This window comes from Rhopalosiphum maidis, chromosome 1, assembly GCF_003676215.2.
Source record: "Rhopalosiphum maidis isolate BTI-1 chromosome 1, ASM367621v3, whole genome shotgun sequence".
Lineage (NCBI taxonomy): Eukaryota > Metazoa > Arthropoda > Insecta > Hemiptera > Aphididae > Rhopalosiphum > Rhopalosiphum maidis.
The window spans coordinates 17,240,115-17,261,708 of NC_040877.1; the positions used below are offsets into that span (position 1 = coordinate 17,240,115).

Sequence of the window (21,594 nt, forward strand, 5' to 3'; positions counted from 1 at the left end):
CGCCGTCGTGTCGCGCGCGCGTTTCCGGGTGTTATTTGCGAGCATATTATAGTCTGCTGCAGGTATTGTCATAGTATAGTAGCCGCGTGTGCGCGTGCGTGCGTGCGTTTTGCATAATACACGACGAGATTTCAATAATATTAATTTCGTCCGTTCGTCCGTCGACAGTTTATGTATTTTTTTTTCCATCCAATTTTTTTCGACTTCTCTCGCCCGTTCTCGTTTTCCCGCCGCTACCTATATTTATACACACACACACACACACATACATACATATACTTCGCAATTTTCCAATTTTTCTTTCCAGATTTTTTCCTTTGACATGCTCGCCCGCCGTCGCGGTCCTCGCGGCTCGACCGCCGCCGTCCCGGCGTTGCACTGATGCTCCGGTCGTGCGTGAACAGCGCGCCCGCCCCGCCGTCGTGATGGAGACCGGTTGACGCCAGAACCCGGACGACGCTATTCTGCAGGTAAGTCGCCGACATTATTGTTCCGCGCGTATACTAAACGTAATAATAATAAACGATAATAATAATATTTTGATACTCGACTATGAGTGTCACCGCGATGACGCGTCCATCCCTCACTCCCGCACTCCCGCACCACCGACTCTAGGTAATTTTTTTTTTTTTTTTTGTCCTACCAACCGTTACTATATTGGTAGCGAGTCGACAACAAATTTAAAACTTGACGATTTCACCCGGAAAAATATTGCCGTTACTCTTAGATTCCGGGCGGATTAGAAACGGATCTACTTGGCGGTTTAATAATTATATGATTTTATATGAAAAATGTAAAAAAAAAATATTATAAATTACAGGAAATCTCAAGCAAACACAGTTTCCGTCAAATAGAATATGTTTTTTAGTGGTAATTAAAAAAAAAAAAAAGCAGAGACTTACATTTTACTCCAAATATTTATACTAATTACATAAATGACATAAATATAAAATATGTTGGATTTTTTAATCGTGATATTTTTAAACATAATAATTTGAAATTCATGTATTTGATATTATTGTATATCATATTATACATATTATTTTTGTTCGCCAATAAAAAACTTTGATATGTAATGCAAGGTTCTTCATAAATTATTTTAGCCAAAAATTAAAACAATAAAAAAATAATTTTAATAATAATAAAATAGTATACTTTTTTTATTAATATTTTTATAAAGAATTTAATAATAGTCTTTAGTTATACGTTTAAAAACATTATCAATTAATAAAATTTAATATCTATGAACATTTTATTTAATTTTCACACATAATTATTGAAAATGTAATATATTCCTAATATGTTTTTTTTATTATAGTTTAAAAATAAGTTTGGCGTCTCTTTTGTGAATTTGTATATTTATTTATTTTTGTCATGGTTGATTCACGCAAAACTATTACGCCAATAAGAAATATTAATTATAATATGATCTTCGATAATAATTATTTAGAGGAGTAACCCATATATATCGATAATTATACGGTATGCTTGACAGTTTGTATTAATTGGTTATTATTAAAGGATTAACGGATCATTTAATTAATTTTTTGTTAAGCGTAAATTGAACATTTTCTTTTAAAAAAAAACCATACACAGAAACGGAGGTTGTTAAATAAATTTATTTTTTAAGTCGTACATAATTGTAGAAGCTTAAATTCAAAGCACTTTCTGTTCTTATAAAAAAATAAAACAATTACAAAATATTTACGTTGTTAAAAAAAAAAAAAATACTTTACTGAGCAAAAATGTTATCTTCAGAAATATATTAAGTAAAAATTATAATTATATTTTAATAGGCGGTTGTAGAAACCTTATATAAATATAATTTTAATAAGGAATCTCGACATATTAGAAAGATTTATAATTAAAATGATTTTTCAGGCATATACAACACAGCCAATAACTCAATATTATTAATGTGATTTTAAGATCTAAGGAATAATCGAAATTTTTTTGATGTTTATTTTCATGCTTTAAATTAAAAGGTGAAAATATTCAAATTAAAGTAATTAATAACTTATCAGTAATTGTTAGTATTGTTTATATTGACCGAAGATAAATATATTTTGCATAATATAATGCAACGATATATTAATATTTTATTTTATATTGTTGAACAGAATAACAAATAATGAATAATTTGTAGACCTTGATTGTAATGTTTTATATTTGTTTAAAGTATTTTATATTTAAATAAATAATTTATGTAAAATAGTTGTGTATTAAAGCAATATATTATGAAGGTATATAATTTTCTAAATTAAATTAAAAATGAATAATATTAATTTTAAATGAATATTTTTCTAAAACTAATTTTACAAAATAAAAATATTATAAAGAGTAACAATTGTTCATAATAACGAACATTGATTTAAATTGACTATAAATATTATTATTGATTAAACTGAAAATAAAATATAAAACAATAAGATTCAAAGATACCTACAATATATTATTCATTTATATTTAATTATAAACTAAAATCGAATTTCTGATTCAATTTTGAATGAGCAGTACTTGATTATTATGTATAGTTTGAGGAATAATAATTTATTTATATTTGACAACAGACTTCTACCAATTGCTTTATATTAGAATAGGGTAGGCTTGTCAGAAAATGTAATAAAGTTCATATTATATAATATTCTCTGGCTTAAGATTTTGCGTACTTGCTAGGACTGTTAACATTACTTAACAATTTTTATCGTTGAATTTAAAATGAATTAAATAAATACTGATGTATTTTAAAAATCAGAGTTCCCAGATTTACAAGTATCCGCATAAAAGTTTAAGTAACTAGGTTTACAGAAAAACTTATAAAAATGTCAATTTAAAATTGTAACAGGCTTTTTTTATAAAACTTACTTTGAATTTTTTTAATCATATCTATTGCTTTTGATTACTTTCGTTCGACTATGCTAAAGACGTGCCAACATTAAATCAATGTATACTTTTGTTATTCAAATTTATATTTATATTTATTTGTAATCTTTTAAATCTGAAATAGTAATAGTTAGATAGAAGGTACTTTTTTTAATACGATATTTTCTAATAACTAAAAGTTTAATGGTAAAGGTCTTTGACTTAAATATTTAAACAAAACCTAAAATTAAAATTGTATTATTTCTATTATTTAATAGGTACACCGTACACGTCATCTAGTAATAAATTATAATTTTATAACTTTATATTATTATGTTTTATTTACTTAAAAATCGTATATATTTATGAATAAATTGAAGTATATTAATGATACATACTATACAAAACATCAAAATAAACAAATAACATTTCAGTAGTTATGTAAAATTTTATAGAAATATTTTGAATACTTCAAATAATAACTTTTTTTTTTTAATAATTTTGAATTATTATTATATCTTTAATCCATCTAAAATATGAGTTTAAAGGTAAGTCGTTTTTAAGTATTTCAGGTATGTAAAGAATTTTGTTTGAGTTTATAAATGCTTGTTCTTTTGTAAATACATATTGACAAGAAATAGAGTATTCCTGGACCGTGGTATCCACATAAAAACCCCTTGAGTATTTTGAAGTGTGTAAGACTTCAAGGTTTACTACCATGTGTTGTCAGTTATAAAAATATTTTCTACGGAAAACGTGAACATTTTTTCCCTATTTTATGCTACACGCCTAAATTATAAAGAATATAAAATATAGTACCATGTATCCCAATAAAAAAATCAATTTTCTGTATTTCAGTTTCTTAAATAATTAACCTGACGAAATGATGAGTATCTTAATAGTTATTTTATATATTTATATGATATGGCATCATCATTTATAACTAAAAAGTGAAACTTAAAATATAAATCCTTTGAAATTTATATGTGTAGTGTATATAAATAACATCAAGTACTTATAACATTATTACCTGCTATATGTGTTATGTAATGTATTAAGTTTATTGAAAAACATAATAATAATTACACCACATAATCTCACAGGAGATAAATGAGAAAAACGATTATGTATTTATGTTAGTATTTCAATTTAAATAAAGATTTATTTTGTGGTCATTAATGACTTAAAATATTATTTAATAAATTAAAAGTTAGTGTTAATTTTATATTATTATTTTAAACTATAAAATATAAGCCAATTCCATCTTATTAATGATGTACGAGAAAAATTCACATACTTTTAGAGTTGAACAATATATATATTGCATGAATAGACATGTCTTACATTTTATTAATCATCGAATATTTATTACCGGGGTTCGATAATATAGTCTTAAAACTCATAATTTTAAACGTAATTGTATGCTCTTAAAACCATTAAGTTAATTGTTTGTATAGTAAACTTTAAAAATGTTAAAATACAAAAAAAGAAAAATTAAGTTATAAAAGCCAATAAAAAATAATTTTAAAAATTATATTTCAAACTTTCAAACTTTGTCATTGATATATTACTTTTCAAAATCTATTTTAATTCTTATCTTTATTATAAACATGAATGTTTTTATAAATTAAAAATCCAAATATTTCGTATTCATCACAAATATATAAACACAAAATAGTCGATTGATCTTTTTTGTCGTGCAGTATTACCTACTGTATAATTATATAAATCTAATATACTACCATGAACTATACATAATATAGTATATATCTTATAAATATTTTCAGAATATTTACTTCATGAGTAAAACCAATTCATTGTTTTTGTCTTATTAATAACCTTTATGACGTTTGTAATAGTAATAGTATAACAGACAGCGGTAAATAGTAAAGATGGCATAATAACCGTTATTTAAAGGCTGCTTACAACATCATGGACTAAGGCAATTATGGCAGATGTATTATTAGAAACTTTTTTCACTTGTTCAATTAAAATCATATTGCCTTGCTAGAATGGTTTAATCTCTGTCTATATTATATGCAAACTGTCAAAAGTTGTTTAACAATGACAATGACGACGATGATGATGATGATGGTGATAATAATAATAACAATAACATTACGTGATTTAATTAAACGTTAATATCCTGTATATATGTAATATGAAATTATAATAAGCTTTTAAATAAAGAAAGGTAGAAACATATTTTGGTAGAAAATGAGCTAACATTTTAACGACACGTTGTAATTGGAGGTTTAATTTTAATGCAATTGTAAGACGTGGTATATAATGTGTATATTATAATAAGTGTTTAAAATATAAACATAAAAGGACGAATCTAAAGACGATTTTTAATTGGTTCTTCAGAGAACTATACACATGTACAAGCCTGAGCATAAACGAGTTAAAAAGTTAAAGTTAAGTTAATTTTAACTTTTTAACTTAACTTTTTTAAATATAATTTTCATTAACTAAATTTTTAACTTAATTAATTTTTATTGACATTTACTTAATAAATAACGAGTTATTTTTAATCAAATCCAAGTTACGTTATTTTATAAATAATTAAATAATAAATATAATAAAATTATTATTGATTTACGATGCATATTGCATAAAACATAAACATAAACATTTACTAGAATTAATTAAATTAAATTAAATTGAATTCTTGTTTCTATTAATCAGAATTGTTTAATAAAAATAACTTAATTAAATATATTATGTAGGTATAACATTCTATACCGCGGCATACGGGCATATTGTAATAATAATAATATTTAATACCTAGTTAATAGTAAATACTAATAAAGTAATAACTAATATAATATAGTATGATGTGGGTAAAAGGTACAACGCATAAATCACAAATATACAATTCTCAAGAAACAAGAATATAATATTATAAAATATTTTCGTCATGAATAACCAAATCAGTTATTTCTGTTTTTGCCGTTTTTGGTAATGGTTATGTTTATTTAAAATGTTTATATTTAAAAACAGTAAAACAGCTAATATTGTCAATAGACAAAATAGTTTTTGGCGGTTCACTTTTCGTTCTTGGTTCTCGCATAACGCAACTACACATGTATAGTAATTTTTTGGGCTTAATAATATTTACGAATATTATTATTTCAAACCATATTACTGGCTATTTAGTAACTATACATATACATATATAAAAAAAAATAATAACTTAACTTGAGTTAATAAGTTAATTGAAAGTTTCCATATAACTTCTAACTTTACTGAGTTAAAAAAAATTAGATTAACTATTAACTATTAACTTTCCAAAAAAATTTCTATTTACTTAACTTAACTCAGTTAAAAATTATCATTAACTTGCCCAGGCTTGCATATATATATATTTTCTATATCCTTCAAAAAACGCGGTGCTAATTACATCGGACAATGTTAGTGTGGCTTAATACTCGTAGTCAAATATAAGTTCTAAACTATGTATTTTTTTTTTGACCGGAGGTTTAGGTTATTTGATAAACTCAGAGAAATATCTTTCTTTTGATGTATGTATAGATACATATTTTTTTTATTTTCAAAAAAATAACAGGCCCCACTGAATTACTTCGTGTGTATATATCTATCTATCATGTCATGTCATAATCTAATCGGTCTTCAGAGTTCAGAGGGGCTAAACAATTTTTAGAAAGCTTAACTCGCTGTACCCTGTTAGTTTGCGCCTGTGTTTTCGACAGTTATATTTTATAGGTATTTAGATTTGAATGCATTTTACTGTACATATGTTTATCTAAACGAGATAATAAACTTGGCGCCATACGGAGATTATCGTTTTTTAATATTGACAATCCAGAATTCAAGCTAGTTGTTTAATTTTACGACAGTGTGATCATTTTAATTTTGTAGTTTTTTATAGGTAAATAATGTGAAAATATCGCGAAATTAAGGCCATAAAAGTTATAGGTACCTATCTTTCTATATTATATTATATAAAGTAACCATTGCCTGTCATTTAAGAAAAGTTAACATTTTTGTTAACTAACTCATTTTACGAAAAAAAAAATTAAAAAGGTATGATATGCTGTGTTTTGATTAAAATCTTAACAGCAGTGTTTTAATATTTAAATATAAACAACTACCTAGAAATAATAATGGAAGCGTGTCAAAAACATGGGATTGAACAGCTTATAAAACGCAACCTGTACAATGCGTAATTTATACAACATGTAATTCCGCTTACGACAAGTGACATAATCAGAAAAACGAAAACAAAAACGTATATACAAGCTAGGATAAAAGCTATACGGGGTCCATTGGCCAAATGTCAAATACACTTCAGCGGGTCTTATAATTTATATATATATATAAAATGCTACAGAGTTATAAATATTGATGAAAAACAGACTGAATTATCACTTTATACATAATCAAAAACACAATATATGTTGTTAAAATGAATGATGTAGGACTATAATAATCGAATCACTACAACTTGCAATAAAAAAAAAACCAATAAATAATTTTGAACAATAAATATGATATGTTTTTATATGTTTGATATTTTCAAGCAAAAATTAGTGTCTTAGGAGTACTTTTCCATGGAGTTTATGATACTGAAATAAATTTATTATTATAATTTATTTATAATATTTGTTGCTAATATTTTGCATAATTTGAAGTCATAACAACATATTTGAAACAATATTTATTTTTAAAATATTTTTTTTATCATTGTTTTTAAATTTTTTACTTTTTGGACAGCATATATTTTTAATTTTATATTCCAAATATTTTGTTGAAAATATTTCAAATAAATATGCTCACTTTTAAAAGAATCATCCTGTTTATAGTATGTTATATGAAATAAATAATCGGAAAAGTGTCAAATCTCTAATACTATTAAAAAGTTGTCGAATAAGTTTTTGCCAAACACGGGTTTTCCTTGCGTTGCAATTAGGGCAGCAGTTTTTCTGTATAGTTTTTTTTTGCAGATGTTTGTTACAGTGGTAGAAAATTCCATGTATGACATCTTCAAGGTACCATCTGTGTAGAATTTCCAATCTATAGAAGGACTGTATGGACTTTCTTGTTCTTGTTCTCTGTTGGAACATTTATTCTGCTCATAAAAAAGGAAATCTAACATATTAAAAAAATTGTATTTATTTTAAAACATGGTACTTTTTACATAAGTCAAAACGTCAAATAATAATATTACGTAGGTGTCTGTATTTTTGCGGTGTAGCAGGTTATAGGTATTTAAAATTTACTTAAATATTATCTTTAGAGTAATAAATAACAATAGTAGAAAACGATTTTAAACATTTTATATGAAACGAAATATCAGTTTCTTACGATAAAAAATATATATATATATATAACAGCCTTATTCTATAAATCTGCTATAAAGAAATTATGACTATCTTAAGCATTTTGTTAAGGAGCTTTTAATGACAATTTAATTAAACGCTTTCCATTTTGGTACTCTGGTCGTATGATTAAGTGTTTGAGACGTAAAAAAAAATGGAATAAAATCCATTCGGCTTGCTCGTTTAGGAATTAAATTCCAATTATTCTTACTTAAACAATTATATTTGCTATCGCGGTACACCTATATAAACACATGTATTCGATAATACGGGAAGGAAGAAGATACTTTCGCTTTTGCTATCATTAGTTATGGAAATAAGACGCTGAGCAATAAGAAAACCGCTGAAAATGAGCTGGGATTAAAATTTAAATTTTTAATATGATTACCATAACGAAAATAATTTTCCGCCACAACAGCTTACGACACCATTTTGTATATAATGTATATATGTAGTAAATAGTCGGGGAAGAGTTGATAAATTTCCGTGATTTCGACATTGGAGTTATAGGGTTGGGTACTAAAGTTAAAAAAAACATTTAATATGATGTCTGCTAGAAATACACATTAATTATTTAGAAAAAAAAGAAAGAAATAATTAAAATATGCTTCCTTCTCGTAAGACGCCATCGACTTGTTGGGCACAATATACTATTATAATATTATACATTTATATTATATTATGATCTACAAGATTACGACCCGAGATTACAATAATCTTACATTGTGGTATTACAAGTAATCAATAAAAATGCAAAATACTTAATTAATTATAAAACCGCGGTGCCGAGTAGTATGTATGTATATTCGATTGCTAAACCTAATACGGTAATACCTGCGTTATAGTCATATATTTAAAAGTTTTTTTTTTAAATTCTCAATACCGCAATATGTACTTAATAATTCGAAACTGTAACGCGTTATATTATAGAAATTGCTTATCAGAAGTAATTTCCATTACATGTTCGTTACTTGGAATAATTCTAATGAAATTACGTAGCGCGTTACTCCCGTTACGTTTCTACCCGCAACATGATTCATTTATGTGTATTATAATATTGTTGTGTCATTAAAACCGCGTAGAAACGCGGAACTAACGAATTCACAAACTAATTCGACGAGGACTAAACGATGAATGTTCGCATAAAACAATATATAGTAACCCCGCAGTGATTATATCGTTTCAATTTCTGGCGTTTCGATTGGTACACTTTGCGTACGCCATCACAAAAGCGAGCGTCGCGACGCCACAGTATAACAGTGTTAATTCGATGGTCGCGCGGTGTTATAATGCGTTGAAAAAGAACGATTTACACCCGTTCGCCCGTTCGGGTTTTCAATCTCAAACACCTTATACACCATACGTCATACACACACTTGCGAGAGCGCTTACAAGTCGGTTATCGGGTTCAATATATATAGACGTTTTTAAAAGTCGATACATGCGCCACTCCGATGTGGTGTAAATGTGTATCGCTTTTTCATTGTATCTGTCCTTAGGGCACGACGCGCGCGCACACACACATACATAGATTATGGATATTAAAAGTTTTTCCGGCGGCTTCAGACGCGAACACATTTGTATTTCATTTATTTGTCACGCACACCCTTCTCTCACGCCAAACTCTTTCACCTCATCTGTCGCCTAACGCATATTGTAATATATGTGATAAGGTGAGTAGTACGCGCGCATACGCACTGCGTATCGTAATCGTATAGGAACCGAGAAGAAGTTTAACGTGGACGTGAAATCAACCCTCCAACGACCCTCCCCCACCACACATACACACGCACACACGCACCACGAGTGTCGAGCGCGGAAACGTGATAAACATCGACGAGGTAGCTAGGAAACTTCAACGACAAACGCGCGTCACGCGCCCGCACGGAGTGTCCCTATAATAGTAAATTATTAAACGTCATGATTTTCCGAAATCACACGATGTTATGCGCGAGTGTGCGCGCCGCGTCGCAAACGTCAGCAATAGTCCTGTGTATGAGCAGTGTACGTATTATTATTATCATCGCTGTTATTGGAGATTCTGGATCTCGTCATGTCATGGTTTTTTTTTTTTTTTAGTTTTTTAAGAAAAAACATTTTTATCGTTCCGTCGGTTTAATATTATACGGGTCCCACCGCGCGTTGCGGTTTGTTTTGGCACGTCGCGTTTTGAAAAAAGCCCACCCGCCAAGTCGGACGAACCAATAGTCGCCTCCTCCGTTCTCACAGATCGAAAAAAATAAAACCTGCGACCATATACCGTATATTTATACCACGGCTTTATACACACTGCACACACACTCACATACGCATACGATACAATATTATGTGTAATATATGTACGCGCGGTGATCCTCTGTCATGTGTGACACGTCAATCTTGATTTAAAGATGAATAATAATAATAATAATAATAATAATATGATTATATGGTATATCTGCGGTACGTGCGCCCACAACAGCAATCAAATATTTATGAAACACTCGTGTTTTTGTTTAAAAGTCTCCGGGAGCTTTGCGCGAGATAGTCGGGGATTGAAAATTTATGCGATAAGGTGTACCGAGCAGAGGGCGGAACGCTAGTGTGTTTATTCACCCGCGCCGGGGTACCTAACTATTATAATAATATAGTGTTAGCGATCGAATATCAAAAAATTTTAATACTGACACGGTGTATTAGTGTTAGCAATTATTGAATTGTCCCGAACATATGTGTGTGTGGTATGTGTATATTAAAATACACGTATATGTATGTTTCATCCGAGTCAGAGTATTTCGCTAACGATATTATGGTTCTCGCGTTTTTCTATGTATCATATCGTGTCGATAGCGCGTCCCAGTCGTTTCGGACGAAAAATAACTTTTTGGTTTGTACTCTTTCCGGAACATCGTAATATTATATTGTTCATTAAATTCAATGTTCCTCGTAGTGGAAAACTTAAGACGTTCGCTCTTATTTATGAATGCACAATATGCATAAAATGTAATGTGCCAATAATAACTTTGTAAGCTTTTCGAAACTATCAATCTGCAACGTTCCAGTGAAAGTAATAAATGATTTTTTTCAACTTGTTGATATGGGACGTTATGTTGAGGTTTCCAAAAATCTATACAAATTTCGAGAAAAACAATTACATAAACGAATCAAAATACGTTATTCCTATAAACGTTTTGCGATTTGTGACAGTGAAGAAATATTTTATTTTCAGAGCTCACAATGGTATGCAAAATCCGAATATCGTACCACGTACCATTATGTGTATATATTTTATTTTATGTATTTTTGTTTTTTTTAATAGCAGTCGTTTTGTAACACGAAATAAATCAATACTATAACCTAACTATTGAAATGTTTTATAGCAATATCTAAAAGCATAGAAAGATTTGCATAATGTTAGTGAAGTACTGAGAGTGCACATTAAAAATGTATTTAGAACGTGAATTTAATGTATGTAAGTACTAAAAATAAAGAACTGTGAATATGAGCATCGATAGTACAGTTCATGGAGTAATCAACAACCATTAGCCATAAACTAAATTTAAAATCAACGGAATACGAAACACCTATCTTTCAATCAATAAGTATTTGAACATTATACACTGCATTAAATCATAATTTTAATGTTTGTTATTCACTCATATTATACGATATTAAAAATATCCTGTCTTTTTTCATAAACATTTCTAAGATAAAATTATTTTATTCAATAAATGTTGTATCACAATGTACATAAAAAATGCACATTGATATACAAAAAGTTCATAATGATAATGACAAACAGAGACAAAGTTTTAGAGACAACAGTATTATTCAGCCATTAAGTGATTGAGTAGATGCACCATTTTAGATAATCTTTATAAAGTTATTCGTATTGTATGTCATATAAATTACCAATTTCTTTTAACCTATTTTAAGTGGAAAATGTTGAATCTAATGTAACCTAAAAACCTTAAACTTTTCTTAAACACACGAAAAAAAAGTACTCAGAACCTTGTCATAATTTTTTGTAAAATAATACATTTAAAAATTGTTATAATTTTCATATTGCAAAATACATTATTTAGCATATCAACACAGTAAATTAAAAATATATACAGTAAATTGTTGGATATATTTTTGATTGAACTAAGTAAATGAATAGCAAGTCAACATTAAACAATAAATCAATGAATGAGATGCACAAAATAATTAACCTCAATGAAAACTATATTAATTTTTTTGAATTTTGTTCTTAGCGTATGCGACGTAAGTGCACATTTTGAACAACTCTTACCGAATATTATGAGCAAATATGTTATATAAAGGACAATATAAATATTCTTATTTGGCAGTTTGGCACCAAAAAAATGTATAAATATTTTCATAGTTAATTATCGTATATTATATAAGAACTAAAAGATTTTTTTTTGGCACATGTTTTATTTTTATTTTTTTTAGATGATAAATTTTTGTTATAATACTATTAAAGTGATTTTATAATCGTCTAATAAATCTGGTGTTAAAATTCTAATTTATTTTTAAAAAAATTAAAAATTATAATAATTTTACGCCTTAACTCTAGTAATATACTAATAAATATGGTTTTGAAGTTGATTATAAAATATATATTTTTTATTTAAACAGAAAATTGTGCTGATAATATTAATATGTATTTACTATTGTATTTATTGTATAATATGCTTATTGGAAAAAAAAAATATTTTTTGATGCACAGTAATAGTATTGAAATAAATGTTTTTCTTGGTTAAAAGTTATGATTTTATTCAAATTAGTAACTGCATACACACGTTCACTCGTGCACATAAAAAATACTTTTTGCCTTGATAATAAAGGTAGGTAGTACTTGCCTTATTTACTGAAATAGGAACATAAAAAAACCTACACAAACAGTCCACTTTTTGTTTAACTATGATTCAGTAATTTCTTAGAGTAGGTATAGTTGAGAAAAAAAATTAAGGATCACCACTTACCGTTACCAGTTACCAACTCGTATTTCAAACGTAGCTACTTACTTGCATATCTTCATTGAATTATTTCAGTTCAAGGAAAACATCGTAAAATTATAATATTCATAATATAGCGAGAAATCATGCACGATACGGGCTGTATAAAAATGTGACACATCTAACGTTAATGGCTCATTAAAATTGAACGGGCCAATGAAGTTGTTTAAGGAACTGTTAAATGTGTATTTGAAGATCCGCTGTTAATGTTGAAAATTGCATGACCCGGCAATAGAAACTTATTTCCGATGTGCGAGTTGCACAATCAGTGCGTTAAATACTAAGATGAATTAATCGAACCGCAACAAATGCAATTAGTCGGAATATGGTTCACATCCCATTCATGTGTCTACCAAATAAATGGAAACTAGCGTCGTGAATATTAAATATATATAATTGTATAATGTATATATCCAAAGAACAAATATTCATAATAATCCATCGAGGCGGTGATGTGTTTAAAAAATCAAACAATTATATTATTAATATACTTCACACGAATTAATATTCGTTAGAGTGTACGACACTGTGTAAAATATTATCTACGTGATGGGAAAATACTGTTCTCTGGATTCGGATGCGATAAAGTTTCAAAATAGTTAAAGTCAAAATCAAACAACAGTTAGGATACAAGAAGAATATCACTTAAAATCTATATAATTTAAAAATATCACATTCGATGGAAATAGTACGTGGGATATAATGCTGTCGAGTGAAAATCATAGTATGTAATTTAAAAGGTGAATGATTATGGTTTAAAAACAAATTTGAATATTAATACAACGTTGCATGTAGATAAAAAATTGTTTGAATTTGTATGTGCTAACCAATCTACCCCCATGGGCCACGATGGTTCTCACATTATGCATAATATTGTGGTTAGTTTCAGAGGTTTTAGTAGTACCTACATCTTATGCCAGATGACACCTGTCATATACATTAAAGCCTAAACTGGTTATTTGATTTTCGACTATTTTTTTAGACGCTACTCCTTCACCCAAAAATGATTTTCCTTTTTTCGACCATATTTCTATTATACAATAAAATAATAAAAAATATTTTTCTTTTATTCTAAAAATAATTGCATTTTTCGTCCTTTGTTCCACGTCCAATGTTTTGGGAAGCATTGTCTCAAAATCAGTTTATTAAAGCCGTTTAGAGTTACTCACAACGTTCCAATTTTAATGTATTTTTTTGTTTTTGGTCTTGTGTTTAGATCTTCTATACATATCTATTAATATTCGAGTGTTAATTATAAAATCATAAATATAAAATTCGTCGATAAACTTTTAACACAAATTAAGATAAATAGATAATAAATTGTTATCTTAAAAGATTATAATATAGCATTCTTTAGCACATCTCAGGTGCAAAGATATAATTATTCGAAACAGATAAAAATTTATTGTACATAATAATTACATTGTATCTGATGAACTTTATATTCGCGTTAAATGGGTGTTAGGTTTATTCTAATTACTCTATACCGTCAAAGAAAAATGATAACTCAACTTGTAAAGCGCTGGCGATAGTATCGGTGAAATTTAAAATCGGAGAGACGGTTAGAGCGGCGAAGTGATATTCTATCATGATTTCGAAATAAAACTTTTCGCGAAATCTTCTAAGTCTCGTTTGGCAACAAATCCACAGCATTAAACTTGCCAACGATTTGTACAACGGGTAATAGTGGCGAAAGATTACGCGTACACGGCTGCTCTGTGCAATATCTCCAATATGGTTTATCGTCAACCGCTTACGACGACGCCTTGGTGTACATCCCAAACAATAGGTGCGAGTAAAAGAAATACGCGGGTCCTCGAGGGTCGGCCTTTGAAATATCGTGAAAATATTATGGGTTTCTATCCGGAATCTAAGCGTAAACGTATACGCAGAATTTATCATAAACGCCGCACTGGAGAGGGCCTTCGACGAACAATAAAAATATGATATGTGTAAATTTATCATCGCAAATGTGTTTTTCGTGAAGACAGATATTGTCAGAAAGATTACTATGTGACATTATAAGAAACTAAAATATTTTAGTGAATAATGATTATCATCCGTAAAAATGTATATCGCCGACTCCACAAACTAGGCAGTGTTCTAAATGTGTGTGTATATATATATATATATAATATATTGAATGAAAATTGTCAGTATTTTACGATTGTGTATTACAAAGTATATAATTATTACATTACGATAACGAAAATGATTAGTTAAAATGTTTATTTTTATAAGGTTTTATTCTTTGGATTTACTTTTCACTGCTTTGATGGTCCATTTTTGTCTACGACTGTTTAAGTTATATAATATAATATTATTATATTATAACGATTCATTATAATATTATAGTGATGTGATTTAATTTTAAGTATAATGCATTTTAGAAGAAAAAATGCTTCATAACATTATACAATATGTTTATATTTCATAACTTTTTTGTGTGATAATAATTCATTCATTATTGATAGATAATAAAATATAAATTATGTATAGGTATGGCTATACATTATTTTTAAATGTTAAAATACATCTATCTATCTATTATTATCTATTTATATTGAAGATAGATAACAAATATGTACCATAATAATATTGGTCTAGCCTATAATAATATTATATGTATTAGATTATTTTATCGAACAACACCAATTATTTAAAAATGTATTAACGTTTTTGAACATACAATTTATATAATTTGTTTTGGATACATAATTCTCTGCCTAATTAAAATAACATTTTTTTTTAAACATAAATATTTTTTATCATTAAAATTTTTTAACATACAATTTTATTTTATATTCTGAAGCACAATATTTTTTAGAGTATTTTTAAACATCCAAATCTAAATTCGGTTGGGTTGGTAGTTTATGAGTTATAAGTAGGTATTTAAAGTTTTGGTGAGCGAAGTAGTAGACTATCGTTTTGTTATCATACTACCCAAACTTAAACATTGAATAGTTATAACAACTTATAACTCATAAATTACTCGTCGCCTTTTTTATGAATATTCCATCATTGAAAAATGTCTTTGTCATTATCGACTGGTAATTAATTAGTGGCTAATTATAAATATTGTCACTACCATATCATATTTATATACGCCAACAGAGTGGTCTAATTGGATTTTTGTATTTTTTCTCATTATGATATCGGATAATATACCACAGTACGTAAGCATATGCACAACAATGAATTGGACAATGCTACTTTATTGCCATGGTAATTAATCGTGACTATTTCATGGTATGCGATTTAGTTTTATCAGTGAATAAATCATTTTCACAAAAATGTTTATACCCTTAGAACAGAACAATGAAAATAAAATAAAAACATTACGTTGGTTTCAGCGATGAAAGATCTTTTTTATGTTTATAAATAATTGTAATAAAATTATAAATACGAATATATTCATAGGTACTATAATAATACCGAGTATATTACATTTAGTTCGTGAATGTTTTTTATGACAAGAGTTATGTTTCCGATAGTAAATATTTAATTTATATTTTCTGAACAACAGACGTATGTTTATATTATTAATTAAAATATTTATAACATAAAAATATCGATTTTTTTATGCCTCGTAGTACCTATATAATTATATGTTCTTTGATTTTCTAATTATTTGATTTTTAATATTGTACAATGTAAATTATTGTTAGTTTTTAAACGAGAGTACAATACTAATCTCTTAGCAACGCTTGAGGCCCTATATCCTTTAAACTAATCATCCAATAATTTAATAAAATAAATGTAAGTTTTATAAAGACCAAATGTATGTTAACTATTAAAAATTATAGAAAACAATACTGTTAGTAGTATTTAATTAAATTTAATTCTTTTTTTACTTTGACCCTGTCATCAATATTACACGTGTTCCTACTGTACCGGTGTATACAGTATATGTATCAAAACTTTTTTCATTATTTTCCAATTTCTTTATAAGGACTACTTTCATAACAGTTAGGATACACATTTAATTTCTTATTAATAGTATAAGTATAACCTAATTTGATGTTTTACACATTTCAAAACTACTACAATTAATGAAAATAAAATTTAAATATTTTCTAAAATACTGTAAATAGAGCTTCCGATATACAGTATTATGGTAATATATGAATATTATAAAAAACAAGTTGAACTTATACATTTATCTTTTATGGACCATGACGTATATTAAAATTTAAGAAAGCATATTCTTAGAACGACATCATTTTTTAGCTGGTGTGTTTACTTATATTTAATTAATTTTTATTATATCTTTATAATTAACTATATTTTTTTTTTCAAGAAAAATAATAATAATTAAATATATATATATATAAGTATACGATTAAAAAAAAAAAAAATTTAATCCTCATAACGTGAACATCTCATGGTATTTATATGATTAAATTGAATTTAGCTTCTAGCTGAAATGGTTAATCGCCTTAAAATGTCGAAAAAAATTTTCAACTTTCATGTAAAATGATAATACTGTGCTGTGAAAATCGAGATGAAAATATATTTTGATGTATCCAAATGTAATGTTTAAATTTCATGCTGAGTAGTTATTGATTTCGAAGCTGAACAAATATTAACTTCAAACATTGAAAGTAATCGGTGAATTGATTTTGCTACATAACTATATTAAGTTGTTTAAAAATTACAAAAAAATACTGAAATATTGTTAACGAAAATTATTGATTTTAAATTTATCTTCGATTTAAAATTCGTAAGGTATATTTTATCGTTTCACCATCGTATAAAAGATATTTGTAAATGGTATAAATAAATTTTATTTAAGTATCGCATTATTGTGAAATACTGCAGTGTTGACATTTCCATTGCTATATAAGTACAATTATTGGATACAAGTACTAAAGTTCTTTCTTTATTCAATTCTTAGGAAGAGGTTTATCAGAGTAGAGTGTTCGGTTGCCGCCAAATTATTATATTTGAAAATGTTCATGTATACTAACTATAAGAATGTGTCACGCGGACGAACGGTATACGTGATATTAAATGTTAACAAAAACGTCATATGTCTTTTTAGGTAATAGTAAATGTTACACATCGACAGCACTTTAGTCATCATTTGACAGTTATACTTCTTGTTATGACTGAAGAGTTTGAAAAAAGAAGAAACGTTCGTTTAATATCTACGATCAGTTTTTGATGGTAGGTAGCGCAAAAACCAATACTTGTCGAATTCCCAATGGTCCTTATATATTCCATGTAAGTACGAATTCAATTTAATTTACGGTTAAAAATAAAAATCGTATTTTACATTTATATGCAACATTTAAGGAAACCAAATCGTAGTAAACCCGTGTTAGTTTATAATTGATGTGTTTTGTGCAGAATTAATCGATACATAAACATATTATAGTGGTTGTCGCACGTTTTAAATAAGGACATCAATGTCCAATCGTAATGTCTAATCAAACGGCAACGTCTTTATAGACCATTTGATTCAATTAGAGTGGCCCGTTATCGTATTACATTATTTTGTAAGAGAAAAAAAACCAAGTTCATTAATGAAAATAAATTGTTTTACGATGGGTGATAGCTGTTGTTAGGCGTTTATATACACGAACTATTAAACGTGTAAAAAAGCGGGGTCCATTTACACCCTTGACGAAGAAAGAAAAAATAAAAATATCGACTATGAGTCATATTTTAAAATAATGTGAGATTTTTATTACGTTCAATCTTACACTGTCGAAAAAGACGGTTTATGGTTCCGTATACATCAAACTGTTATTTATATATTCATACAGATTTTATGGATAATGCGTTATTGGAATTTTCAGCGACGGTATAATATATAAATATACGATTCGGTATTAAAGTTTAACATTCAAAGATAAGTGGATAAATATTTAAATAAATGTAAATGGAATATCATGGTTTTATTCGACATATTTACTTAGATCATGCTCCATTATATATATATATATATATATATTTATATTCTAGGTCAATCATAATTTTTTTTTCTTAAGTTTGGTCGATATTTAATATATATTATTTATATAACTAAAAATCTTTTTGATAAAAATTCAATAATAGATTCATAACAAGATTTCCATTTCCCATCATAAGGGACACGGAATCTGTAGATGTATAATTTGTTATGTCACGCAACAAAGAATAAAAAATAATCTACTATATTGATCATACGAGATATTTCTTTTAACAAAATTGTACGTTGGTAATAACGACAGCTCATTGAATTTAATTTTTCTTTATTCTGTGGAATTATATTGTTGATAAAAGAGGCTTATTTTTTTCTAATTCTTGATAGGATTAAAGGGTCTTAGAAAATAATTTTTGTTTCTTAGAAAAAAATTCAATTATAAACGTCCATAAAAAATGCTCATTTTTCCAACTATAAACGAAAAAAAAATCATTTTCCTCAAATCAGTATACAAAATATACCTACAGTTATTCGTTCCGAGTATAGAACATGCAATTACAAATCAATATAAGCTATACATCGATTTATGATTTCATCCATATAGTTTATTTAGATTTGTTTGTTTTTTCATCATTTACGAACTACTTTTACTAAGTATTTTATACTTCACTTTTACTAAGACATCAATATAAAAATAATGAGAAAATTATAAATCGCAAAATCATATATAAATACGTATTAATTTGAAAAATACGTTTTGTTGTATGCAACGTGATACATGTATGTATACAAATCATAAATATACGATTACTGTCATTAAAATCAATTCAAGTGAAAATCAATACGTTTTTACGATATACATTTTCCACACCAGTTGCATCGTGCAAACAATGCGGTTACGTAACATGAATTGATACGTTCTAGTTAAAAAAATATATTCAATCGCATTCGAAATAGTCGAACATGAATTTAAACTGTAAGGGTCGGTCTTTTGATAGTCATAGAAAAAAAAAATAGTTCAACTGTTATTAATTCTTCTATGTATCTATCTAACAAGGTATGTGTAACATAATTTTTGAATAGTTGCATTGTTATATACGTATAATATTTACATTTATTTATAAAATATTACGATTTGATGTTCTGGTAATATTTAAAAAAAATACTTTTTTGTTTGGATATGCTATACGTACATGTAAATATGGATTTTAAAACTGGATTATATGTAATATTTCACATTTTCAAATGCGTATGTTTACAATTTTTGTAACGCGTATTCGTAAGTCTTCCTTTTTGTACGGTTTTCATAAAACAATTCCCTTTACTCCGGCAGCAGTCACGTAATTTGGTTTAATTTATTTTAAACTCATTTTTACCTTAACAATTCAACGATGTAACTGTTCGCGCGTTTAACGCGGAATTGTTTTAAACGAATGAAAAGATTTTCATTGGAATTTGGAATACAATCATTATTCTGTAAAATGGTATAATAATAAATTTTAAGGCACTGGGAATAACAAAAAAAAAAAAAACAAAACAAAATATTACTGACTTTCAAATTTATTATTTTTTTTTTCTATTAACACGAAATAATCATAGTTATTATTACGTTTATATGTTTATCATTGAATAATATATTATTTTATACGTCATATAATAAAGTCCCGTTTATCAGAATGCATAAAGAGCAAAAATACTCGACCGTTGAATGTAGAACCCTGTTTAACCCGTGTGGTGCATGTGTTCGCAATCCATCTTATTAATCTATATTTTGATCAACCTTGTATAATATTATCTCATATCTAGTGGTTACGTTTGTGTGTCTATCTAACTCTGTGGCCTTACTCGTTTCATCATCACTTCACCGGCAACATCTCGAAGGTGACTCTCATTTATCACATTCTCTCTGCTCAATCTCTTTCTCTCTCTCTCTTATCATTTCCGGTACTCGGCTCGCTAAATGACTTGTTTTCCTCCACTCGGTTTACCTGTACGCTCCGACACTGTATTATTATGCTGATTACTGTTTATTTACCACGTATATGATGAATACGCTTGCATTTATATTCTTATTCATAAGTTTAGGTTTTAACTTACCGTTAAATATTTATCTATAATGTACCAATACCAGTATGCTATATAGGTAGGTACTAGTAAACAGTAAGTATATGTTTAAGTTTTTCCGGGAATTTTCATTTGCATCCCTTAGTTAGTCTATTATTTTTATGTAGGTTTTAAGCAGAGCGTTATATTTTTTATTTTATGATATATACTTGAGCACATTTTAAAACGTTAATGGTATATTTTAAACAAAAACATTTTTTATTTATTTTTTTGAGAGGGTTGGAAGGTAATAAATAAATTGTGTGTTAAGTGTCGGAAAATTTTTCATAATAACGCATACATTCGATTTAAAGTATAATAATGATAACGCGTAAGAACGCGGAAAGTATAGTAAGTAGATATAATTATATAC

At 27.4% G+C, this 21,594-nt stretch overlaps 1 protein-coding gene across 15 annotated transcripts in view; it reads left to right on the forward strand.

The window, feature by feature from the left end:
- The first annotated feature begins 346 nt into the window (after positions 1 to 346).
- LOC113550723 (voltage-dependent calcium channel type A subunit alpha-1) overlaps positions 347 to 21,594 on the forward strand; it is a 217,252-nt gene continuing 196,004 nt past the window's right edge. For all 15 annotated transcript variants that reach the window (XM_026952749.1, XM_026952765.1, XM_026952750.1 and 12 more), the window contains exon 1: positions 347 to 470. The gene's annotated coding sequence lies outside the window, so the exon portion shown is untranslated. The remainder of the gene's footprint in view (positions 471 to 21,594) is intronic.